General features: G+C 43.1%; 1 long non-coding RNA gene across 1 annotated transcript; it reads right to left on the bottom strand.

The window, feature by feature from the left end:
* Positions 1–2692: 2692 nt before the first annotated feature.
* Positions 2693–27037, bottom strand: LOC140732325 (uncharacterized). Its single transcript, XR_012100051.1, has 3 exons — positions 26909–27037; positions 5497–5572; positions 2693–2791 (listed from the first exon to the last, which is right to left on the bottom strand). It is a non-coding gene; the product is annotated as an uncharacterized lncRNA (long non-coding RNA).
* Positions 27038–27467: the final 430 nt, after the last annotated feature.

The raw sequence follows: 27467 nt of genomic DNA on the forward strand, positions 1-27467 counted from the left end.
GTGAAAGTCAAAGTCCCTACTAATGAACCCCTGCTGTTTCTGCACCTTAAGATAGTCTCTCTACATATCTGTTTCTCTACATCTTGATGGCTATTGAGAGATCTATAGAGCAGTCACATACATGTAATTGCACCCACTCAAACTGCCTCTGTGGATTAACACCATCACACCACCAACATCGGTATGTGTCATAAGGGGGGCACTGGGAACTGACCAAAATGCGAGACACAGACACTAAAATACTAGGAACTGGACTGGACTAGAATTAGGGCAGGACATAGACTAGGAGCTGGGACAGGAACACATACTTGGGCTAGGACTTTGGCTAGGAAAGCAGGAACAGGACATGGAACTGGGAACTAGGGGCCTGGGCTTGGACTCCAAGCCAGAGACTGGACAAGGACCCAGAACCTGGGTCTTGACTCAGGTTTAGACCCCGGAACTAGGCAAGGTCATGATGTGGCTACAGGGCTGGATCTGGCTTGGATTCTTCAAGGCTTGGCTGCAGGACTAGACATGGAACTCCTGCACAGGACAAGAACCCAAAGCCTTGACTCAATCTCAGGACACCTGAACTGAGCCTTGGTCAGGAGGGAGAGACAAGGACACAGGGACATGGAACAGAGTCAGGACCCTTCCTTAGGAACAGGAGTTGGGGCCAGGACTCTACACAGAGTCAGAACCCCTCCTAGGGAGCAGGACATAGGGCCAGGTCTCATACACAGAGAGACAGTTCCCAACACTAGGTAGCAGCAAACAGCCAGACCTATCTAGCAAATGCATGGACACAGAGACAGCTCCCAACACAAGGTAGTGGCAAACAAACAGACCTACCTAGCAAATGCATGGACACCTAGACAATTCCAAACAACAATAGACAGTTCCTTATCTAAACATAGCAAAGCTCCAGTCTTGTTCCAGCAATAGAACTTGACAGTGATACTGACACAGCTTCAAGAGGAAGGTGAAGGGAAGAATCCAGCAAATGAAGCTGAACCCAGGAGCTATTTATGTAGCCAGCCCAAAATGAGAATCAAGGTGCCTCAATTAGAGCACCCAACAGAACAAGGGAAAACCAGAAAACCTGGAATAAGGAACAATGGACCGGACTGTGAACCGGAATGCTGATTTCACGGACCGGACCATGACAGTATGTCCTCTTGGAGCACTGCTGTAACATTCTTCCTTATCAGTAGAGCAGCCCTGCCATCTCGCTCACCCCTCCCCCTCTAACATATCTAAAACAACCTAGGAACAATGAGTTACCAGTTCTGTCATTCATGCAACCAGGTCTCCATAATAGCCGCAACATTATCATTTCATGTACTTATTCAAGCTCCAAGCTCATCTTCCTTACCCATAGTAATGTTAAATCAGCCCACCTTGCTGTCCTTACTTTCAGTTTTATTTGTCACACCATCTTTCCTTCCCTCAACCTTATCACCTGTTACCTGCTGTGTTGTTCCTACTTCCCTACCACTCTCATTTTAACCCTCCCAGGTAGCAGTGGCAAATCTCCCAGTGAGGATATTGGTTCCCAGTTCCGATGCAAACTGTCTTGTTTGTACAGGTCCTATCTGCCCTGGAAGAGACACCAATAATCCATAAACTTTATCTCACTCCTCCTACACCACATATTGAGGATGTAACAAAACACATTGATGAAGGTAGAATAGTGAATGTGGTGTATATGGATTTCAGTAAAGTATTTGATAAGGTTCCCCATGCAAGGCTCATTCAGAAAGTAAAGAGGCTTGGGATCCAAGGAGACGGTGCTCTGTGGATCCAGAATCCCGAGGGCTGTGACCCAAGCCCCCTCCTTTACTCTCTGGACACCCATGATTGTGTCGCCACCCACAGCTCCAATCTGCTAACTAAATTTGCAGATGATACAACATTGATTGGCCTTATCTCAAATAATAATGAGGCACAGTGGTGTCAAGAAAACAACCTCTCCCTCAATGTCGCAAAAACAAAGAAGCTGGTTGTGGACTACAGGAGGAATGGAGACAGGATCACCCCTATTGAGATCACTGGATCTGGGGTTGAGAGGGTGAACAGCTTCAAGTTCCTCAGCATATACAACACTGAGGATTTCACGTGGTCTGCATATTCTGGCTGTGGGGTGAAGAAATTCGACATGAGTCCCCAGATCCTAAGGACTTTTTATAGGGTCACAACTGAGAGCATCTTGACTGGCTACATCACCGCCTGGTATAGGAACTGTACTCCCCTCAATCACAGGACTCTGCAGAGAGTGGTGCGGCCAACCCAACGCATCTGTAGATGTGAACTTCCCACTATTCAGGACATTTACAGAGACAGGTGTGTAAAAAGGGCCCGAAGGATCATTGGGGATCTGAGCCACCCCAACCACAAATTGTTCCTGCTGCTACCATTTGGGAAACGATACTGCAGCATAAAAGTCAGGACCAACAGGCTCCGAGACAGCATCTTCCACCAGGCCATCAGACTGATTCATTCACACTGATACGGTTGTATTTCTAAGCCATATTGACTGCCCTGTTGTATAGCTTACTGCACATACTATTAATTACAAAGTACTATAATTTACATATTGCACATTCATTCAGAGATATAACGTAAAGATTTTTACTTGTCACATATGTGAAGGATATAAGATATAAAGTCAATTTAATTCAATTGGCTTTCCCACAGAAGGAAAAGGGTGGTTGTAAGTGGTTCGTATTCTGTATGGAGGTCAGCGACCAGTGGTGTTTTGCAGGGATCTGTTCTGGTACCCTTCCTCTTTGTGATTTTCATAAATGACCTGGATAAAGAAATAAAAGGGTAGGTTAGTAAGTTCGCTGATGTCACAAAAGTTGGGGGTGCTGTGAATAGTCTGGAGAGGTGTCAGAGGTTACAGCGGGACATTGATTGGATGCAGAACTGGGCTGAGAAGTGGCAGATTGAGTCCAATCCAGAGAAGTGTGAATTGGTTCATTCTGGAAGGTCAAATTTGAAGGCAGAATATAATATTAGTGGTAAGACTCCTGGCGGTGTGAAGGATCAGAGAGATCTTGGGGTCCGTCTCCATAGGACACTCAAAACTGCTGCAGAGGATGGCAATGCTGCTAAGAAGTCATATGGTGTGTTCGCATTTATCAACCTTGGAATTGTTCAAGTGCCATGAGGTAATGTTACAGTTATATAAGATCTTGGTCGGACACCACTTGGAGTACCGTGTTCAGTTTTGGTCACCTCACTACAAAAAGGATGTGGATACTATTGATAGAGTGCAGAGGAGATTTACAAGGATGTTGCCTGCATTGGGGAGCATGCCCGATGAGAATAAGTTGAATGATCTTGGGTTTTTCTCCTTGGAGTGACGGAGGATGAGAGGAGACCTGATAGAGGTGTATAAGATGATGAGAGGCATTGATCGTGTGGATAGCCAGAGGCTAATTTTCCCAGGGCTGAAATGGTAAACACAAGGGGGCATATTTTTAAGGTGCTTGGAAGTAGATACAGAGGGGATGTCAGGGGTAAGTTGTTCACACAGAAAGTGGTGGATGCATGGAATGGGCTGCTGGTGACTGTGGTGGAAACAGATACCAATAGGGTTTTTAAGAGCCTCTTAGATAGGTACATGGAGCTTTGAAAAATAGTGAGCTATGTGTGGGGAAATTCCAGGCAGTTTCTAGAGTAGGTTACATGGTCGGCACAACATTGTGGGCTAGAGGGCCTGTAATGTGCTGTAGATGTCTGCGTTGTATATTGAACTGCATGTTCAATTGAAGTGTCTATTTCTTACCTCATTAGCATGTGACAGAGGTAGTAATCCTGAGATTACAACCGTGGAATTGTGGCATTATAATTTCTCCCTAGCTCCCTAAAATCACTTTGCAGAACATTACCTCTGCTTCTGCCCATACCTTCAATACCTATATAGACTGTTGTTACATGATTTAAGCCACCGGAGAGAAGTACAGGTAGGTGTGAAGCAGCTTCTCTATTCGATAAAACAAGGTACAACAGGCATCATACAGAGACACTTCTGGTCGAAAGGTGTTGCTGGCCCAACATGGGACTCGATATTTTATGTGCTAAACATCAAAGGACAATTCCATATTTACAATGCACAGACAATGCTTTCTGTGAAACTACACACAAACCTCACACCTTCCGCTTCGCACCCACACCACCAAATGAATTTTAATCAGCATTGTCTGCTCTGGGATTCGTGGCTTTAAGGAACCCATTGTTCAGAGCTACACGCCAAATTAAAACCACAATACATATTGAGACGTGAAGACTGGTAGCCAAAGTCATTTGCTAAATGTAAATGTGCTAAACCCAAAAATTTTTCTAACATAGACTATGACCTCTGGCTGCTCACCATCCTGTTCTCACTGACAGCCATCCTTGACCCTCGCGCCAAGGAGGCAATACACCGTCCTGGAGTCTCAGTTACAACCACATAAATGCCTGTCGGCATCCTTACTCTTGAGCCCCCCACCACGGCTGACATTGGATGTTATTTCCAAAGTATAGAGGGGCAAATTGTAAATGTCCAAGACTACCGTTCATACTGGTTATTCGAAACCTATGAGAACACAGGCTAATTGTAGCACACTAGCAACGGCTTTGCATGGTGCTAAGTTTCAACTGGAATTGACTTCATATGAAGTAATAGCAAATCCCTATAGCTGTTGTCAGGGTTAATTAAGAAAATCAGCAAGGTTAATTTTCACACAACCTCACCAAACAGAAATGCACGTGTGTGAATAATGGTCGCTGAAGCAAGGCACCAGAGAGTGCCACTCAAGTGTGGAATATTGGAACAACATTAATCTGTGCATCAGTGTTTTCAGAAGAGGAGTGAGAAAGGAAAACAGAAAAATTAAGTCCATGTAGAGTAATTATGGAGTGGATTGTGTTGGATAATACGCTTACATCACAAATGCTGTCAAAAACTGAAACTTGTGCTAGCTTTCAAACAACTACGGCTATAAAAAGAGTTAAATAAGTTAATTGATTATCCCAAGTATTCAAAAATGAAGAGCACTTTAAAGGTGCTAATCTACCTCAGGCCAATCAAGATCATTAGTTAATGACCTCTGAAAGTCAATGAATTGTCCTCAGCCGCGTGAAGTCTTGTATCATGTAACAGCAAGCATATTGGTGTGTCTGGAGCTTCACTTATGACCAATTTGTTAATGGATAGCCCTCTCATATAATCGTGCTTTCTTTATTGTTTTGTGCCAGTAATAGCCTGCTATTATGCAGGACATCAGCCAAGTCAGAGTTCCAAACCAACCCAGTGCAGCTGCAGATACTGAACTGTGAAAGCAGCTAAGATTCAAACGTCTGTTTATCTTCCCATTAAGATTCCATGGGGTATCCAGGGTGATGCTGCGGTTCACTATATGAGAATCTGTTCTCTCTTGATTATGATTAATTAGCTGTTCAAGCTTCAAACAAAAGCTAAAGGTATGAAACAAGTGGATCTCTTGTGTTTTTGGTTGAACTCACCTTTGCCATAATAATTCTGAAGATAGAACTTCATGACTGTGCAGTTTCACATCGCCAGTGAAATTGCAGTTTCAGCCTAAAACATAGAAAACAAATTAACATTTTAAGTATGTGCTCTTAATTTAAGTAATTTAATATTTAAACACGTTGAATTTGTCACTCACAAAATGCTGGAGGAACTCAGCAGGCCAGGCAGAATCTGTGAAAAGAGAACAGTCGATGTTTCAGGAGAAGAACCTTGGGCAAGACTGGAGAAAAAAGATGGGGAGTAGGGTTAAAAGATGGGGCAGGTGAGGGAGAAACACAGGGTGATAGGTAAAACTTGGAAGGGGAGGCATAAAGTAAAGAGCTGGGAAGTTGATTGGTGAAAGAGATACAGGGCTAGATGGGGGAATCTAATAGGAGAGAACAGTTGGCCATTGCAGATAAAAGAGGAGAAAAGCACCAGAGGGAGGTGATGGGCAGGCAAGGATAAGGTGAGAGAGGGGAATGCGGATGGGGCATGGTAAGGAGGGAGGCATTGCCAGAAGTTTGAGGAAGTTCATGATATCAAGTTGCAGGCTACCCAAATGAAATATAAGGCATTGTTCCTCCAACGTGAGTGTGGCATCATCATGACAGTAGAGGGGGCCATGGATAGACATGTCGGAATGGGAATGGAAAGTGGATTTAAAATGGGTGGCCACTGGTAGATCCCACTTTTTCAGGCATATGAAGCATAGGTGCTCGGCGAAGCAGTCTCCTAATCTATGTTGGGTCTCATCGATCTACAGGAGACCCTGTACAGGAGACTCCATCTGCCAGAAAAAGAGGAATCTCCCAGTTGCCACCCATTTTAGTTCCACTTCCCATTCTCATTCTATCCATGACCTCCTCTACTGTTGCAATGAAGTCACGCTCAGGTTGGAGGAACAGCCTTAAATTCTGTTTGGGTAGCCTCTAACCTGATGGCATGAACATTGATTTCTCAAATTTCTGGTGATGGCAACCCCCACACCCTCTCCTTCACCATTCCCCATCCCCTTTTCCCTCTCTCACCTTATCTCCTTGTCTGCCCACCGCCTCCCTCTGGTGCTCCTCCCCCCTTTTCTTTCTTCCATGGCTTCTGCCCTCTCCTATTAGATTCCCCCATCCAGCCCTGTATTTCTTTCTCTAATCAACTTCCCAGCTCTTTACTTCACCCCTCCCCCTCCCAATTTCACCTATCACTTTGTGTTTCTCCCTCCCCTCCCCCTCTCCCACCACCTTTTAACTCTGACTCCTCACCTTTCTTTCTGCAGTCCTGCCAAAAGGTCTCGGCCTGAAACGTCGACTGCACTCTTTTCCATAGAGGCTGCCTGGCCTGCTGAGTTCCTCCAGCATTTTGTGTGTTTTGCTCAGATTTCCAACATCTGCAGGTATTCTCTTGTTTGTCATTGAATTTGTCTATTTTTTTGTTAACTGCAGCAGAGTTAGAGGAAGCTAAAGTGATGAAACCCCAAGAGCAGGTTTGCACGTTGTATCATGTGATTAGCCCGGGAACCAGAATGCATGACAGCATGTCAGGTTTGATATCCCTGCTCATTTACAATCTTACTGCATGTAGCCAGCACTAACTACACTGTTCGTTGGCAAAATATCTCAGCCAAAATCCAGTACTATATGTAGTTGTCACTGCTTAAAGTTTCCCTGCATCCTAGAAAGCTAGTTTACCACTCTTAAAAGCAGTCTTGGGCACATAGCAATCTGTAAACACTTTCCCACTACTGAGTGTCAATGTGTGAATAGGATGAGGGTGAGTCAAAGTTCAGAACCACACACATGCAATTCCTTTTCAGCATCTCAAGTTTTACCCAACTCTAGAACCATGCACACACACTTCATATGGTTGTTCAAAGCTAAAAGCCTTCTAGAACAACAGCTCTAAAAACCCCTTGTTGTGTTAAGCTGTCATTCCCAAAAACGTCAGCACTGGCTGCCTTGTTGAATGGTAGATTCTTTATTACTTGACTTGGAGTTTTGGTTTATTTTAATTCAGAGCAACAGCACATTAACAGGGCCTTCTGGCCCAGCAAGACTGTGCTGCCCAGTTACACCCATGGGACCAGTGCATCTTTGGAATGTGGGAGGAAACTGTGGCACCCAGAGAAAACCCACAGGGTCACGGGGAGAGCGCACAAACACCTTACAGACAGTGGCGGAACTGAAGCCGGGCTGCCAGCACTTACCCAGCCGCTACTCTACAATGCCACCCCAAGGAGAGGGCTCTCACGAGTTCATGCCAAAGTCTCCAGAGTCCCAATCAATTGCATAAATGGGCAGAAATGTACGGCCAAATTATGGGAGTGGGGGATCATTGTGGGTGCAGCAGGAGCTGACAACAGACTGAAAATCATTGTGATCTGGAGAATGCCACAGCAGAGTGGGCTGCATAGTGCAGGAACACATGCAAAATGCTGGGGGATCTCAGCAAGCTAGACAGCATCTTTGGAGTGGAATACATGGTCAAAGTTTCAGACCGAGACCCTTCCTAGGACTGGAAGGAAATGGAGGGAAGCAGCTCTTTATTCCCCTTCATTGGTCTGCCTGGTTTGCTGAATTCCTCTAACATTTTTTTTGTGCATTAAGACTTCCAGCATCAGCAGAATTTCTTGTGTTCATCTGCATAGTTTAGGACATTGCATGAGAAACTGCAGTAGGGTGAATACAACTTCAAGTATTACGTGTGCCATAGAGTACAACCTGGATGCATTGTTGTATCAGACACTACTGTTTTCTTTGAAAGTGACTGTCTTAAAGGAATATCCATTTTAAGCTCTGTCGAAACGGAGAGAGATTTTTTTCTCAGCAACTCTTCATAGACACTGCATTGGTGGTGGGTTTGGAATGCTGCTACTTGTGAGGGTGACGTGAGACAGTGTAGTGAAAAGTGGGCTGTCTGAGCAAGAGGACTTCTCCTGAGTAAAGCAGGGAATTGGTGATTGAAGTACATCGTGAAGTGTCCAAGCAGAGAGTATGCATTATGATCAGCGATTAAGGGAGCTAGGGCTTTACTCTCTGGAGAGAAGGAGGATGAGAGGAGACATGATTGAGGTGTACAAGATATTAAGAGGAATAGATAGAGTGGACAGCCAGCACCTCTCCTCCAGGGCACCACTGCTCAATACAAGAGGACATGGCTTTAAGGTAAGGGGTGGAAAGTTCAAGGGGGATATTAGAGGAAGGTTTTTTACTCAGAGAGTGGTTGGTGCGTGGAATGCACTGCCTGAGTCAGTGGTGGAGGCAGATACACTAGTGAAATTTAAGAGACTACTAGACAGGTATATGGAGGAATTTAAGGTGGAGGGTTATTTGGGAGGCAGGGTTTAAGGGTCGGCACAACATTATGGGCCGAAGGGCCTATACTGTGCTGTACAGTGTTGTTCTATGTTCTATGAAAGTAATAAATACACTTTCTTTATAATTGCTTGCAATGTACAATTTGTTATTTCTTGCTAGCAGAAAATTGTGTATGGCCAGTATTTTACATAGCATTCGCTCATATTGGGATCCCATTAATCGAAACATCCCAACTTCCCTGAATGGTTGGATTCAAATCATACCGATCCCAGATGTATATTGTTTAAGAAAGGTGGTCTTCTCACCACTGAGTTGTTATCTGAGCCAGCTAACGAGCCAAGTTTGCATAGGAGGCCATTTGGGGGGGAGTGGTGTACAAAAGCTTCTCAATCCGCTAACTTCCCATTAATATTTGGTATATTATATGCCGTCTCCTTTGTTTTTGTGCTGTCTTTTACTTCCCTTGTTAGCCACAGTTGCCTCATTCACCCTTTAGAATTCTTCTTCATCTTTGGAATGTATCTATCCTATGCCTTCTGAATTGCTCCTCAGAAACTCCAGCCTTTGCTGTTGCCATCCCTGATAGTGTCCCATTCCAATCAACTTTGACCAATTCCTCTCTCATGCCTCTGTAATTTCATTTTCTCCACTGTAATACCGACACATCTGATTTTATCTTCCCCTCTCAAACTGCAGAGAGAATTCTATCATGTTACGATCACTGTCTCCTAAGGGTTCCTTGACCTTAAGCTCCCCAAATAACCTGAATCATCATGAAGTGACTTCAACACAGTCCTCCAATGCTTCTCAGGCAAACCAGCTGGGAACGCTAAGGCCTGTCTGAAGGAGACAGTGACCCTGTATAAAACATGGTTCCTCAACTCAAGTTTGTTCCATTCTCTCATCAGTAAGGGTATGGTAGGGTGTTTCATCTTTTCAACATGGGCCATAGCCCCTACTGCAACAGATAACTAAATGGCATCTATACAGGGATCATCTCGCTGAGCTGCTGCCACTTCCCCAGGACTCAAGGAAGGCAACTGCTTCGTATTTTAGAGCAGTGAAGTTGCAGTAAGCTTGTGGAATGGTGCAACCAGAAGCTCCCAAATAATCCAGGTCCTCTATCCTGCTCTGGAATTGCCTCTGGTTTCCCCATGGCAGAAAACTGACACATTGTTTTAACAGTAGAGGCAGGAATGCTCTCCCACTCTTTGTCCATGTCCAGCACCTCATGCGAGCATCGGGACAGCATATCTGCATCAATGCTCCAACTCCCTGGCCAATACTTCAGGCTGAAATCATAAGCGGACAACACCACCAGCCAATGAAGACCAGGGGCATCCAACTTTGCCAAGGTCAGGATACAAGTGAATGGATTGTTGTCAGTCCAAACCTCAAACCTGTCACTTAACTTATCCACCGCAGCCCATTTCAATGCCAGGAGCTCCAATTTGTGCATGGAATAGTTTCATTCAGAGAGTGACAAACTCAGAATCAAAATCAGTTTTTTTATCACCGGCATGACGTGAAATTTGTTAACTTAGCAGCAGCAGTACAATGCAATACATAATATAGAAAAAAAAACAAAATAAAATAACAATAATAAATAAATAAATAATAAATAAGTAAATCAATTACAGTATACATATATGTTGAATAGATTAAAAATGTGCAAAAAACATAAATACTGTACATTAAAAAAGTGAGGTAGTGTCCAAGGGTTCAATGTCCATTTAGGAATCAGGTGGCAGAGGGGAAGAAGCTGTTCCTGAATCGCTGAGTGTGTGTCTTCCGGCTTCTGTACCTCCTACCGGATGTTAACAGTGAGAAAAGGGCATGTCCTGGGTGCTGGATGTCCTTAAGAATGGGCACTGCCTTTCGGAGACACCGCTCCCTGAAGAAGTCCTGGGTACATTGTGGGCTAATACCCAAGATGGAGCTGACTAGATTTATGACCCTCTGCAGCTTCTTTTGGTCCTGTGAAGTAGCCCCCACCCCCCATACCAGACAGTGGTATCAGAATGCTCTCCGCAGTACATCTGTAGAAGTTTTTGAGTGTATTTGTTAACATACCAAATCTCTTCAAACTCCCAATGAAGTATAGCTGCTGTTTTGCCTTCTTTATAACTGCATCAATATGTTGGGACTAGGTTAGATCCTCAAAGATCATGACACCCAGGAACTTGAAACTGCTCACTCTCTCCACTTCTAATCCCTCTATGAGGATTGGTATGTGCTCCTTCATCTTATCTTTCTGGAAGATCATAATCATCTCTTTCTTCTTACTGACATTGACAGCCAGGTTGTTGCCGCGTCACCACACCACTAGTTGGCATACCTCACTCCTGTACACCCTCTCATCACCACCTGAGATTCTGCCAATGGCTGTATCATCAGCAAATTTATAGATGATATTTGAGCTATGCCTAGCCACACAGTCATGGGTATAGAGAGAGTAGAGCAGTGGGCTAAGCACACACCCCTGGGGTGCACCAGTGCTGATCGTCAGCGATTATCACCAATTCGCACAGATTGTGGTCTTCTGGTTAGGAAGTTGAGGATCCAATTGCAGAGGGAGGTACAGAGACCCAAGTTCTGCAACTTCTCAATCAGGATTGCGGGAATGACGGTATTAAATGCTGAGCTATAGTCGATGAACAGCATTCTGACTTAGGTGTTTGTGTTGTCCAGGTGGTCCAAGATCATGTGAAGAGCTATTGAGATTGCATGTGCCATTGACCCATTGTAGTGATAGGCAAATTGCAGTGGGTCCAGGTCCTTGCTGAGGCAGGAGTTCATTCTAGTCATGACCAACCTCTCAAAGCATTTCATCACTATCGATATGAGTACTACCAGGCAATAGTCATTAAGGCAACACACATTATTCTTCTTAGGCACTGGTATAATTGTTGCCTTTTTGAAGCATGTGGGAACTTCTGCCCATAGCAGTGAGAGGTTGAAAATGCCCTTGAATACTCCTGCTAGTTGGTTGGCACAGGTTTTTGGAGCCTTAGGCAGGTACTCCATCAGGACCTTCTGTCTTGTGAGGGTTCACTCTGTTTAAAAACAGCCTAACATCAGCCTCTGAGACAGAGATCACAGGGTCAATAGGTGCAGCAGGGATCTTCATAGCTATAGTTGTACTCTCCCTTTCGAAGCGGGCGTAGAAGGCATTGAGTTCATCTGGTAGTGAAGTATCACAGTATTTGCTATTGGGTTTTGCTTTGTAGGAAGTAATGTCTTATAAACCTTACCAGAATTGTCGTGCATGCAATGTTGCCTCCAAACTCGTTCGAAATTGTCTTTTCACCCTTGAAATAGCCTTCCGCAAATCATACTTAGTTTTCTTGTACAGGCGAAAGCAACACGTCTCAATCCTTTGCCCTGGTCCTCATATAGAACAACCCCTTAACCCTCCTGGCTGGCATTGGTTTGCAGTACATACAGCAACTGGGGGTTTGCAAAAACCAGCACAGGTACTTCAATCAGCAACTCTTTCAGCAGCTGAAAAGCCTCTTCACATTTTGCATCCCATCTTTCCATTAAAGGCGCTGAAGGGCTAAGATTAACTTAACCTTCTTCTCTTCTCATTCTCCTGCGAGGGAGGATAACCACACAGAAGCTGATTCAAGGGGTGGCTGACCTTGGAATAGTCCTTCATGAATCTCCGGTAATACCAACAGAATCCAAGGAATGAGCATTGAGCACTCACATGTTTGGCCCTCTAGCTTGGAAAGATCCAGTGCTACTCCATCATGTGAGATATTGTGCCTGACGTAGTTAACTGACATCATACAGAACAGGCACTTCTCCAGTAACAGATTTAACCCTTCAGCTTTCAGGCAGTCTAGCACCTTCAGTAGCTTCATCTTGTGCTCCTCCAGTGTGAACCCGAACACTATGAGATCATCCAAGTATGTCATTACCTCATGCAAGTTCATGTCACCAACAGTCTTCCCCGTGACACGTTGGAAAGTAGCTGGTGCTCCTGATATGCCCTGGGGCATCTTTCAAACTGGAAGAATCTAGGTGGACATATAAATGCTATCTTCCCTTTGTCAGCTTCATTCGTGGATATCTGATAATACTGCTGACCAGAAGAAACTACAATGTGCAATTAGTGAATTTGTCAAATCAAGGACAGGGGAAGCGGACAAACTAATTGTCTTTGTTTCCCATGCCCCCTCCCTTTTGTGGACTCTGAACTGACTTTTGCCCTGGAATAATCTAATCAGAATCTGGACACAAGGAGCTTCAGGTAATGGCCTGCTAAACCTGAGACCATTCTCAGATGAGCAGCTATTTATTATGCAAAATGCCAGACCTACCAAAGAAGCGATCTGGAATCTCATTAGACTCTATCTAGGTTTTCCCATTGAACTGGTTTGGATCAGTCAGAGTTGAAAGACACAAATGCACAAGGCTGGAGTGTGCAGAAACATGAAGCAATGTTGATTGTAGTGCTGGACAAAAACCAACAAGAAGGTGACCCAGGTAGGTCAGGTGACCTTGAGAAAATGGTATGGAGATTCACAAGTTCAACTGATGAGAGTCAGGAGCTCCAACTACACAGGGGTGATAACGCTTCAGCAACCATCGTGGATGTTTGGTTATCCAAGTACGCCAGCACCTCAAACAAGCTCAAGAGAAAAATGCCTTCTCTCTTCACTGACTATTCTTGGTGGGTCAGGAATTTTAGTAGGGTGCACATGGGTAGTTAGTTTGTGAACCCACGTGCTTTTTACTTGAGACAATAAAAGTTAATTGTTGGTAGATACAGATTCTCTGTGCCTCACTGATGATTATTACAAGGAGTGATTCTTGTAACAACACCCACTCCTTAGGTCAACACACTGAACCACTTTGCTCCACTCAGGCAGGCCAGAGCATCCTAGATCCATGGAACAAAATATTAGTCAGGGACAGTATGTCCGTTCAGTCTCTGATAGTCAGCGTACATTCATACCTTCCCAATCTTCTTCCTCACCATCACCACCACTATGGGTGATGCATAGGGACACCTTTACTCAGTGATAATTCCAGCTTCCTTCAGTTTCAGCAGATGCTGCCAAACATCTTTCACCTCCGCTAGTGCTATCAAGATCTTTCTCTGAAAGGGGTGTCCTTTGTCACTCGAATGGTGTGGCAAGTACTCTTGGAGCAACCCACATCAAACTCATCAGTAGAAAAGACATCTTCAAACTTCAGCAGCTTCTCCATTAGTCTCCTTTTCCATCCCTCAGCCAATGGGGAGACATCAAAGTTGATTGGCTGTGCTGTTAACTTTCTTGGTTCAAGAGAATGTCTCGCTCCCAAATTTCTCACAGGAAAACTATATGTTACGTTCACTGGGAAAAGATGTGCCATCAATATCCCTCGCCTGAGGGTGATCTCTCTCTCTCTGAGCTGTTCCTGACCATCACTGTCATCCTGTTTATGTGTGCAGCTGAGGGTTTCTGCAGTTCAGGTCTCACCAGCACCCCAGCAGGTAAGTGTGACTTTTCGTCATGATCCTCCAGAGCATCCACCAGAAGGGCTCGGCATCAGGCATTCCGGGGAATTTGGAGTTTCCTGTCACTCTATCTACTTCCCCAGGACGTAACACGACAGTTTAAGCAGGGTGTACCCATTTAGGCTCATTGTTCTGCACAGGAGGAAGTTACACCTTCTCAAAAACAGCTCTGAACACCGGATGAATGGAGAAGGTTTTCAAAAAATTCTCTCCATTTCTCTCCTTGCAGGCTCCCATGAGGAGCTTCAGATGCAAAAGAGCGATAACTCTGGAGCTACCAGAGACCAACCACTGTGGATGTTGACCTGTGGAGTTTGGAGCAGGGCCAGGAGGAACATGTGGCCAGCATAGACTCTTTTTACCTTTACTGTTCTTTGTTCATGGAGAGTCAGGAAAACTTAGAGAGTGTGCACAGGTACTCGGTGGTGTAAATTCACATGTTCTTCTATTGAGACAATAAATATTGCTAAATACAGATTATTTCTGATCCTCTCAGATTATGACTAAGGAGTAAATCCTTTTAACAGGTCTTTGGCCTCCCCTTGTGCCAAGATGAAGCTGTCTCCCAATTTACAACAGGTCTCACCAATGTAGATGGAGGCTGCATCAGGAGAACTGGACACAATTGAAGATCCCTGCAGATTCACAGGTAAAGTGTTGCCTCACCTGGAAGGGCTGCTTGCAGCCCTGGATCAGTGAGAGAGGAAGTGTACAGGCAGATGTAGCACTTAGGCCACTTGCAGGGATAAGTGCCGGGAGCAACGAACGGGCAAGGGAATTGCAGAGAGAGCGATCTCTGTGGAAAGCGGAGATGGGAGGGAGGGAAAGATCCCTTTGGAGATAGCAGAAGTTGTAGACGATCATGTGTTGATGCAGAGGCTGATGGAATGGTAGGTGAGGACAAGAGGAACTCTATCACGGCAGGAAGATGGGGTGAGCACGGACGGATGCTGGGTAATTGAGGAGATGGGGGTGAGGGCAGCATTAACACTGGAGGGGGGGGATACTCTGTTGTTTAAAGAAGGAGGACATTTTTGATGTCTTGGAATGGAAAGCCACTCCTTGGAACAGATGCAGTGGAGGTGAAGAAACTGAGAAAAGGGAATAGCATTTTTACAGGAGATTTGGTGGGAAGAGGTAGAGAGGATATAACCATGGGAATAAGTTGGTTTATAAAAGATGTTGGTTGACAGTTTGTCTCCAGAGATGAAGACAGAGCAATCGAGAAGGGGGAGGGAGATATCAGAGATGGACCAAATGAATTTAAGGGCAGGGTGGAAGTTAGAGGCAAAGTTGATGAAATTGACGAGCTCAGCATGGGTGCATGAAGCAATGCCAATGCAGTTATCAATGTAGCTGGGGAGGAGTTGGGGAGTATAACCAGGTAAAGCTTCAAAGGTGGACTGTTCTACATAACCAGTGAATAGGTAGGCATAGCTAGTGCCCATATGAGTGCCCATGACTACCCCTTGAGTTTGGTGAAACTGGAAGGAGCCAAAGGAATAATTGCTCAGAGTGAGGACTACATTTGCCAGATAGAGAACAGTGGAGGTGGAGGGGGATGAGTTGGTTCTTTTGTCAGAAAGAAGGGGAGAGCTTTGAGGCCTTCTTGAAGGGGGATATATGTGCATAGGGACTGAACATCCATGGTGAAGGTGAGGCAGTCAGGACCAGGGAATTGAAAGCTACTGAAGAGATCAGGGGCATGAGAAGTGTTATGGATGTAGGTGGGAAGGTGGAATAAAGTAGGCCAAAGACAGCATAATTTTTTTGGGGGGAAATTTTACCTAACAGATCTGTTGGAATTATTTAAGGAAATAACAGGCAGGATAGAAAAAGGAGAGGTGATGGATATTGTTTACATGGATTTTCAGAAGGACTTTGTCAAGATGCCACACATGAAGCTAAGATAAGAGCCATGGGATTACAGAAAAGATACTAGCATGGATAGAAGATTGGCTGTCTGGCAGGAGGCAAAGTGCGGGAATAAAGTGAGCCTATTCTCGTTGGCTGTTGGTGACAAGTGGTGTTCTGCAGGGGTCAGTATTGGGACCGCTTCTTTTCATGTTATATGTCGATTATTTGGATGATGGAATTGACGGCTTTGTGGCCAAGTTTGTGGATGATACAAAGATAGATTGAGGGGCAGATAGTGTTAAGGAAGGAGAGAGTTTGCAGAAGGATTTTGACAGATTAGAAGAACAGGCAAAAATGTGGCAGATGGAATATAGTGTAGAGAAGTATATGGTCATGCACCTTGGTGGAAGGAATAAAGGCATAGACTGTTTTCTAAATGGGGAGAAAATTCAAAAATCAGAGCTGTAAAGGGACTTGGGTGTCAATGTTAGCATTGAGTTCATGAGGACTAGAATATAAAAGCAAGAATGTGATGCTGAGGATTTATAAGGCATCAGTCAGACCACACTTGGACATTCTGAGCAGTTTGGGCCTCTTATTTAAGAAAAGAAGAGCTGCCATTGGAGAGGATCCAAAGGAGGTTCATGAGAATGCTTCTGGGGATGAAAGAGTCAAAGTATGAGGAGCATTTGATGGCTCTAGGCCTGTAATCACTGGAGTTTAGAAGAACAAGGGGGTATCTTATTGAAACCTATTGATTATTGAAAGATTTAGTAGAGTGGATGTGGAGAGGATATTTCCTATAGTGGGTGAGTCTAGGACCCAGACAGCGCAGCCTCAGAATAGAGCAACGTCCATTTAGAACAGAAATGAAAAGGAATTTCTTGAGCTTGAGGGTGATGAATCTGTGTAATTCATTGCCATAGATGCCCTTGGAGGCCAAGTCAGTGAGTATATTTAAAGTGGAGGTTGGTAGGCTGTTGATTAGTCAGAGCATCAAAGGTTACAGGGAGAAGTCAGGACAATGGGGTCAAGAGAGATAATAAGTCAGCCAAGATGGAATGGCAGAGCAGATGTGATGGGCTGAGTGGCCAATTTCTGCTCCCACTCTATGTCTTATGGTCTTATGGCTTTTTTCTTTGCTTCAGAGTGTAAAATTTTATTTTATTGATGCTTTGCTGCACGCTTGATTGGTCAATGGCGGGTGCAGATGCTTTTTTGTTGGGGGGGTCGTTCCTTTGCTGCAGCTTATACATCGGAGGGGGAGCTGGGGGTGCTTTGGGGTTCTAATATTTAACTGTCATCCATTCTTTGGGACACTCCATGTTTTTGTGGACGTTTGTAAAGAAAAATAACTTCAGGATGTATATTGTATACGTTCCTCTGACATTAAATTGAACCTATTGAAATTTGCAATTGCTGTGTCTCCTAAAATATGACTCCGTCAAATTCCATCCTTTAGAAATCTTCCTTTCCTTGCACAAGTTTTTAAGTCATAGATGATAGATTCTGAGAATGAATAAATGAAATTATTGCAATGTATCTTGATATCAGTATATTGAAATTTATTAGTGTATCTACCAATGCTCTCTCTTTAAAGCTGCATATAATATTAAGTAAATTTAAAGTGATATTTTTTATATCATGAGCCAGTAATTTATTTTGTTAATGTCTTGCAGCATGCATTTGTCGAGATCTGGCTCAAAATTCATGTAAGGAAATAACATAGTGCAAGTACAGGAAATTGAGTGTTTTTTGGAATTTTCAGGAGGAAACAATAGAGCAAATATATTGAACCAATGTGAAGAATCTGTCTGAGGACAGATTGCCAAGGTAAGTGGTAAATAGATGGGATGTGATTTTGTCATGGTTTCCCTTTGACCTGCGCTGGAATTTTATTTTTCCCCAATCATCTCATTACTTATTTAGAAAATAAAGCCCAGAAAATGATAGTAAGGTTTTGTGATGATCCGATTACCTGGCCGGAGAGTGCAGGCATATAAAAACAACCTAGCACACACACAAAATGCTGGAGGAACTCAGCAGGCCAGGCAGTGTCTATGGAAATGAGTACAGTAACATTTCAGGGCGAGACCCTTCATCAGGACTGGAGAAAGAAGAATGAGGGGTAGAGTTGAATGGTCGGGGAGAGGGGAGAGAAACACAAGGGGATGGGTGAACCCAAGGAAGGGGAGGGGTGAAGTAAAGAGCTGGGAAGTTGATTAGTGAAAGAGATACAGTACTGGATAGGGGGATGCTAACAGGAGAGGTCAGAAGGCTATGGAAGATCGGGGGGTAGGGGTGGGGACACCTTCCATTGCCTTCTGTCCTCTCCTATTAGCATCCCCCTATCCAGTACTGTATTTCTTTCACTAATCAACTTCCCAGCTCTTTACTTCACCCCTCCCCTTCTCCAGTCTTGTATCTCTTTCACCAATCAGCTTCCCAGCTGTTTACTTCACCCCTCCCCCTCCCGTTTCACCCATCACCTTGTGTTTCTTCCTCCCTTCCCCCTGCCTTTTAACTTCACTCCTCACCTTTATTTCTCCAGTCCTGCCGAAGGGTCTTGGCCCTAAACATCGACTGTTTACTCTTTTCCATAGATGCTACCCGTCCTGCTGAGTTGCTCCAGAAATTTGTGTGTGATGCTTGGATTGTCAGCATCAGCAGATTTTCTCTTGTTTGTGATTAAAAACAGCCTATGTAAATCTTCTTGTTAGGCACATTTGCACATTGAAAGTGGATCTAGATAGTCCTTCAGGAGAAGCAAGGTATAACAAGGAATAGGAAAATTGAAGGTTAATTGATTTAAAATCAGAAACACAGAAGTGGGCCTTTCAGCCCCTTAAATCTGTTCTATTACTTAGTAATGTCAGAAGAAATTCATGCCGAATTCCATTTCCCGCCTTGATCCCTGTTCTTTAGTACTCTCAACTAACCAAGATTGGATTATCCAAGCTGGGAAATGTTTAATTAACCCATTTTTTGGGAGAGAGAGCTATGCATTTCCAACCTCCTTTGGGCAAAAAAAATGTTTACTAACTTGTTTCTCATAAGTGTCTCTCGTGTTAAGATTCTAACCCAATGTTCGTTTTTGTGTGCTTTTTTTCCACTTCAAACTCATCAAAATATGAATCCAATCTTCTAAGTTCAAAGAAACCCAACCCAAATTATTGTCTTAATTCAACGTTCAAGCTTCAGTAACATTTTGGTGTGATTGTGCTGCAAGTCCAATAAGTGTTTGCCTGAGAGGCAATGCCCAATTCTGAAAGCTTTTCTTTAGATGGGATGCAGCGAAGCTCTGTAACTGAAGCTGGACTTTCTCCCTTTTGTATCCCGACAATCTTGAGATAAAGTCTAACATTCCATTAGTCTTCTTGATTACTTTGTTGTACCTGTCCAGTAGCTTTTAGTGATTTCTGTACATGGACACCTAAATCCCTTTGCTCCTCTGCACTTTCTAAATGGTACAAGAAACGAGAGATTAACTGCTTTGATGGAAAGGTGAAAAATAAATTGGGCTTTTATGTTGGAACGAGAAGTTTGACAGAGAAGTTAATAGCCATGTCAGATGGTAAATAGGGAACAATCACTTCCACTGCTTGGAGAATTGGTTACAAGGGTACATAAACTATGGATAATCACAAGAGGAATAAAGGGGGAATTAGAACTGTTTCACACAAGGGACCAGAATTCCCTCAAACCAGTTTGCCATCCTCATTGCCACAAACCTAAGTGCTAAACTTGCACATCTGTGGAGAGAATTGAAAGGTTCATTTGTTATCATTGGTGAGAGCTGCTCTGCTCTGAGGAAGTTCACGGAGCAGGTTCCAGCTGGGGTGGGCAGGTAATTTACAAATGAGAACAACAGACTCCTCAGGCTCATCACATCAGCCCTGGCTTCACAAAGCAAACTGTGCAGAGGAATGAACACGTGGACTTGTGCAAGTTACATATTAAAATTCAGCATACCAATGGGATAGACATTAAGATAAATGTCATTAAATAATAATATTCTCCCGGTGTTCAATAGCTACAGGCCAGAAAACTTGACCTGTTGTGAACCGTTGCTTCTTACATAGATACCTATCCTGACCCATTCAAAACTAATCCTGCTGACTTCTGTCTAGAGACCTGTATCAAATACTTACCCAATTACTCCCTTAAAGGAGAAAATTGTCTCTGTCACAACATTCCTGTTACTAGGTGTCCCATTAAGGTGAAGCAGTTCAGACGTGTTTTTTTTTAATTTATTTAGTGATACCACACAGAGTAGGCCCCTCTGGCCCTGCGAGCCATGTCGCCCCAGCAACACCTGACAAAACTGTTTAACCCTCACCTTCACACGGGACATTTTACAATGACCAATTAACCGATCCAGTCGGTCTTTGGACTGTGCGATGCAACTGGAGGGCCTGGAGAAGACTCACACATTCTATGGAGAGGACATACAAAGATTCCTCACAGAACAGTGCCAGAATTGAACTCTGAACTCTGTACACTCTGAGCCGCAATAGTGTTGTGCTAATTGCTACGCTACGTTGGAAACCTGGAAGGTAATTTACTCCAATAGAAGAACTAAAGCAAAATGCTGAAGATCTTGGAGATCTGCAATTTAATGGAAATATTCAGCAGGTCAGATAGTATCTGTGAAGAGAGAAATAGGGTCAACTATTCAGGTTGATAACCTCTCATCAGAACTAACTTTTTCTGCTATTTATAATTATAACAAGAAGTAATACTGAGTTTTATCGACAAAGCTATAGTGCTCATCTTTTAAAAGCCAAGAGGAGAGGGGATGTGAGAAACTCCACAGTTTTTTTTAAACAGTAACACCAGCAACAATAGTTTCTAGCTTCTAAATGTGAAGAGGAAGACATTTTAAACAATACCTGCCTGGATAAATGTGTACAGTGATGTAATTAATAGTGCAAACAGACTTTTAGTGATTAACACAAGAGAACTTTTGACTGGCTAAGAACAGAAAATGGATACTTAGAGCTGTAAGCCATTCGGCTTTACAATTCAACCGCCAGGAGTAAGATATGTTAAAGTGCCGGGGTTAGGACTCAATGTATTTAAGTAAACTACTTAAGAACTTTTTAAAAGCTATTATTAATGCTTTTTGAGAGGGTGATTTTAGATGCATATCATATTTTTACTGAGTTAAGTATTGTATGTAATTAGTTTTGCTACAATAAGTGTATGGGACATTGGAAAAAATGTTGAATTTCCCCATGGGGATGAATAAAGTATCTATCTATCTATCTATCTATCTAATCCTGTCTGGTGCTTATTCTATCCAGGTGCATGACAGCTTGGCATGGCAGCCCTTGAGCAGAAGAACCTACAGAGAGTTGTGGACACAGTTTATCACATCATGGGAATCAGCCTCCCCTCCATGGACTCTGAATATGCTGACTGCTTTACCGAGGCAGCAAGAAACATAGACAAAGACCCCATCCACCCCAGACACTATCTATCACCCCCTCCCACAGGGCAGATGATGCAGAAACCTGGAAGCGTGTACCATCAGGCTCAAGAGCAACTTCTGTCCATTGTTATCAGACATCATGCATGATAAGATGAACTACCTCATTATGATCTAGCATCTTATTGTTTACCTGCACTGCACTTCCTGTGCAGATGTTACACTCTATTCTGTATTCACTTATTATTTTACCTGGTACTGCTTCCAAAGCACTATGTAATGAACTGATATGTATGAACAGTTTTCAAACAAGCTTTCCACTGTACCTCAGTACAAGTGACAATCATCATAAACTAAATATCTGCACCCTTTATTTAGTTTCCATATCTTCAGGGATAGCCTACATGTTCTGGGAGGAAACAAATATTTCTGTTAAATGTTCTTTGCCTTTATATGCACCCTTATAATTTTAGGTTTCATAAATCATAAATCAGGGGTTCCCAACTTGGTGTTCATAGACCCCTTGCTTAATGGTATTGGTCTATGGTATAAAAAAGGTTGGGAACCCCTGTCCTAAATGTGAACTCAGAGTTTTAATCTTAATCCAAAACCTAATTTTAGTTTAAAGTTGGTTCCAATGTGGCAAACCTAAACAGTAAACTTCTGAAAAGACATTAACTCTATGCAACTGCTGTAGTATAATGACCTACAACCTTACACAGATTATCCCTACATCCCTCCCTGTCTCAATTAAAAAAACAAATGAAAAAATACAAATCCAGAATATAAACACATAATATTAAAAGTACCCAGAATAACCTCCTTGGAGAGAGGATCTGATTTACCATTTTAGGTCAATGATCTTTCATTAGAATATGCTGTTTTACTTTCAAGAAAGACTGTAAGAACTACTGTGCATTGCCGGCATTTGTCTTTGTATTGTCTCAGATAGTATAAATGCTACTTGCTGTTGTAATAGGGAACAAATGGAATGAAGATTTAGGCTACGTCCACACTACTCGGGATAAATCCGCAACCGAAGCTTTTTTTCTTCGTTTTTACCCTCCGTCCACACTAAAATGGCGTTTTCATCCCCCGAAACCGGAGCTTTACAGAAATGCTCTCCACAGTGTGTATTTTTGAAAATGCCAGATTGGCCAGAGCAGTGTGGATGGGGTAACTAGAGAAATCTGAAAACGCTGTCAGAGGGCAGCACACTATTTCATTGTTTTCTTGAACGCAGCCTAACAATTTCAGAACAGACAGCGACGAGACTGATGCCAGAAGAGTTAGAAATGTACTCACCAAATATTTTGACCCATAATTTACTGAATAAATAAGTATACTCACTTTGCCATTTTCTTTTCTGGTGGTTTACCTATTTATGCAAGTACTTCTCTGACAAGAGATGTGTAACAGCCTAATGTAACATTGTATGGAAATACAAGATAACACTGATGCAGACATGTTTTATACATTTAACAAGGTGCTTTATTAGTTTATGAGTTAGTCATCAATGTTCATCGTCAGCCCGGTCAATCTGTCCGTGAACTCCCTGTCGGTTGCCTCCATACGCTCCAGTATTTGTTTTTTTTACTTTTAAGTTCTCCTGCACGAGAGCCAACGTTTTAAGTTCTCTGTCGTTTTAAGTTTTTCTAGTCTGTAACTACACAAACGTGCACCAAGTCTTTCACAGCGAGATTCGACACCAAATAAGTCACTTGTTTTCAGTAGATGTGTCTTGCGTATGCGCAGTAGGAGGAGATTCGCTGAAATATCCATTTTAATGTGGACAGGGATATTTTCAAAAATGCTTAGTGTGGACGCCTATTGTTTTTACGCAACACCGGCGTTTTCAAAATTATCCGGTCTAGTGTGGATGTAGCCTTAATTGACAGAATATAGCTGGGGGTTTTTTCCCAGAACAATTGCTTAATCAAGCTTGTGGATTTAGGAGAAGGAATTTAAGGTTTGGGGTGGGCGTAGGGGGTGTCTGAGCAAAGAACATTCAAAGGATAGGAGCTAAGATGCTGACTGCAAACAGTGGAACAGTATTGGGAACCAAACAATTTTGGAATGCAGACTAATGCAGTGTGTGTGTGGAATGTTGCCTATCAGCAATGATACTGGATTACAAACAGGGATACACCACACTAGGAAATAACCTAACAGACTGGACAGAAGTAATCTAATTGTGCAGATGGTAGGGGAGAGACTAGCTCAGAGAGAGTAATGCAGAAAGTAAACCTTGAGATATTAATGCCTGCATGAGGATCAAAATCTAATGGAATAGTGGCAGACTTGATGGAGTTCTAGCAGCATGGTGTGAATCAGTATTTAGAAAAAATGTCTGATCATTTTGATTTGACATTAGGTGTAAAATTTGTTGAAATGATTTGAATTTAACTTTGATACCTGTGCAATAATGTAAAATGCCTCATAGCATATTGGCAACATAACAACTTCATAGAACATAGAACAGTACTGCACAGGAAAAGGCCCTTTGGCCCATAATGTTGTGCTGGTCCAATTTAATTAGTAATCAAATGGCTAACTAGACTAATCTCTTCTGCCTACACAAGGCTCCTGGGTATTTTAATTTTTCTCACATTTCTCTGCCTATCTAAAAACCTCTTACAAGTCTCTCTTCTATCTGCCTCTAACCACCACCCCAGGCAGCTCATTCCAGTCACCCACCACTCTGAGTAAAAAAACTTGCCCCTCACATCTCCTTTGAAATTACCCCCTCTCACCCTCTAGTATTTGACATTTCAAACCTTGGAGAAAGTTATTGTCTGTCACACTCTATCAATGCCTCTCATAACCTTATAAACCTCTATCAGATCTCCCCTCAGCCTCTCCTGCTCCAGAGCACAGAACCCAAATTTGTCCAACCATTCATTATAGCACATGTCCTCAAATCCTGGAAACACCTTCTCCAAAGCCTCAGCATTCCTCCTATAATGGGGTTGACCAGCACTCTATGCAATAGTCCAGATGCAGCTGAACTAGAGTTTTATAAAGCTGCAGCATAACTTCCTGACTTGGGAACTTAATGCCTCAGCTATTACAGGCAAGCATGCCAAATGCTTTCTTAACCACCAGATCAAGCTGTGTAGCTACTTTTAGGGAGCTATAACTTGGACTCCAAGGTCCTTCTGCTTGTCAACACTGTTAAAAATCTTATCCTTAACAGTGTACTGTCTCTTTGCATTTGACCTACCGAGGTGCAGCACTTCACATTTGGCTGGGTTAAACACCATCTACATTTCTCCGCCAATATCAGCAACTGGTCTATATTCCATTATATTCTTCTGCACTACCCACAACATCACTCATCAATCCTCATAGCATCTGCAAACTTACTACTTCAACCATCTACATTTTCATCCAGGTTATTTATATACATTACAAACAGCAGAGGTCCCAGTACAGATCCTTGTGAAACACCATTCACGATGGGTCTCCACCTAGAATACGTCCCTTCGGCCACTACCCTCTGTGTTCTATGGCCAAGCTAGTCTTAAATCCAAATGGCCAGTTTACCATGGGTCCCATGCATCTTAATCTTCTGGATGAGCTTCCCATGAAAGAACTTGCCAACAGCCTTACTAAAATCCATGTAGACAATGCCCACAACTTCACCTTCATCAAACACCCATGTCACCTCACTAAAAAGCTCAGTCAATTTAGAAAGATGTGACTTGCCCTGGAAAAAGCATGCTGGCTCTCCCTAATTTTCCAATTCCTCATAAATCCCATCCCTAAGAATTCTTTCCAGTGACTTCCATACCACTGACATGGGACTCACCGGTCTATAAGCTCCAGGTTATCCCTGCTTCACTCCTGAATAATGGAACAACATTAGCTACTCACGTGTTCTTGGGAACTCGCCTGTGGCTAGAGAGGACAGGAAGGTATTAATCAAGGCCCCAACAATCTTTTCTCTCGACTCTCCCAATAATCTGGGGTATACCCCATCAGGCCTGGGTACTTATCCACCTTAATGATCTTTAAGAGAAGCAAGACTACCTCCTCCTTTATCTTGAAATGTCCAAACATATCAAGGCACTCAGCACTAATCTCCCAATTCTCCACATCCTTCTCCTTGGTAAATGCTGATATAAAGTACTGTATTTACTGGAATTGAGAAGAATTCAGGGTGCTCTTATTGAAACCTACTGAAGGTTGAAAGAACTAGATAGGTGATGTAAAGAGAATGTTTCCTATGGTGGGAGTACCCAGAACTAGAGGGCATAACCTCAGAATTGAGGGGGGGGGCTTTAGAACAGAGATAAAGAGGTATTTTTTTTAGCCAGAGAGTAGTAAATCTGTGGAATGCTCTGCCACAGACTACGGTGGAGGCCAAGTCCATGTGTATATTTAAGATGGAAGTTGATCGGAACTTGATTGAGTCGGATCTGGGATCAGCCATGATGGAATGGTGGAGCAGATTCAATAGGTTGAATGGCCTAATTCTGCTCCTGTCTTATGGTCTTAAAGTACTCATTAAGAACCTCACCCACATCCTCTTGCTCTTGATATCTGTATAGAATGCCTTGGGATTCTCTTTAATCCAACTTGCCAAGGACATTTCATAACCCCTCCTGGCTTTCCTAAATCTCTTTATGAGTTCTTTCCTGGCTTCTTTATAATCCTCAAGGGCTCTATTTGACAAGGCCCTGCATAAAAGTCTAATCTGGAAGGTTAGATTGCTTGGGATTCAGGGAGAGCTAACATAATTTGCTGGATGGTAGAGAGCAGAGGCTTTAGGTGAGAGAGAAAAGACTGAACCGGGAGCTAAGGGGCAACTTCTTCACATGGAGGGTCATATGGAATGAGTGGGCAGAGGAAGTGGTTGAGGCTGGTACAAAAACAAATTTAAAATACATTTGGACACATATGTACATGGATTTTAAAGGGATATTGGCCAAGTGCAAGCCAGTGAAACTGGCTTATATGAGCTGAGTGTCTTGGTCACCATGAACAGATCGGATCAAGAGGCCTACTTGTTGCTGAATTACTCTATGCCTCTATGATAGAACTGTTTGGCAGAGTATGAGAGTAATGTACTATTTGGACTACTTTATTTTAATTTGTTTAAATTCTGGGACAGAAGTGTAGTACTGCTGGAGTTGTGTGAAGTGGCCTTTGTACAGGCAGATCAGTCGCACAGAGACGATGTTATGTCTGCAAACAACATCCAAGGTCATAATGCACACGGCACTTTCCAAACTACATCACAGGCAGTTAAGTGTTTCACAACTTCAGGTCTATTTTAAGCAATGACTCACCTGACAGCTCATTAGCGAAGTCAGTAAGTGTTAGGCTTCAGTCCTGCTCTTTGTTTGCTGAGCAAACCAGAGGCAGTGATCACCGATGGATTGCTGCTTCCCTTTTTCCTTCACCCCAGTCAGATGAGGAGAGCAAACAAACAAAAAGTCACTGATGCTGCTCAGAATCAACAATGTCTCAGCAGCAGCACTCAAGCGCCAGATGATTGTGGCTTCAAATTTCTCTCCAGAGATGTCTGTTCATTGATTTCTTTTGGGGGGCTGTGGGCATTGCTGGGAAGGCCAGCATTTATCGCATAATCCATTGTGAAACTTCAGTCACTAAAAGGATCCTGCACCTTCAGAGGTGCTGCCTTTCAATGAAATGTTAAATTGAGGCCCAATATTGATCCCTCAATGTTTTTCCCTCAATCAATACCTTGTAAAACCAGAGGTCCTATTTATTTATCTCTTTGCTGTGCCCTTGCAGCACACAGTTTAGCTGCCATGTTTACTACATTTCCATGGTGACTGCATTTCATTAACAAAATTACCTCATTAATCATTAAGCATTTTGTGA

Source organism: Hemitrygon akajei, chromosome 1 (genome assembly GCF_048418815.1).
Source record: "Hemitrygon akajei chromosome 1, sHemAka1.3, whole genome shotgun sequence".
In the NCBI taxonomy this organism is placed as follows: domain Eukaryota; kingdom Metazoa; phylum Chordata; class Chondrichthyes; order Myliobatiformes; family Dasyatidae; genus Hemitrygon; species Hemitrygon akajei.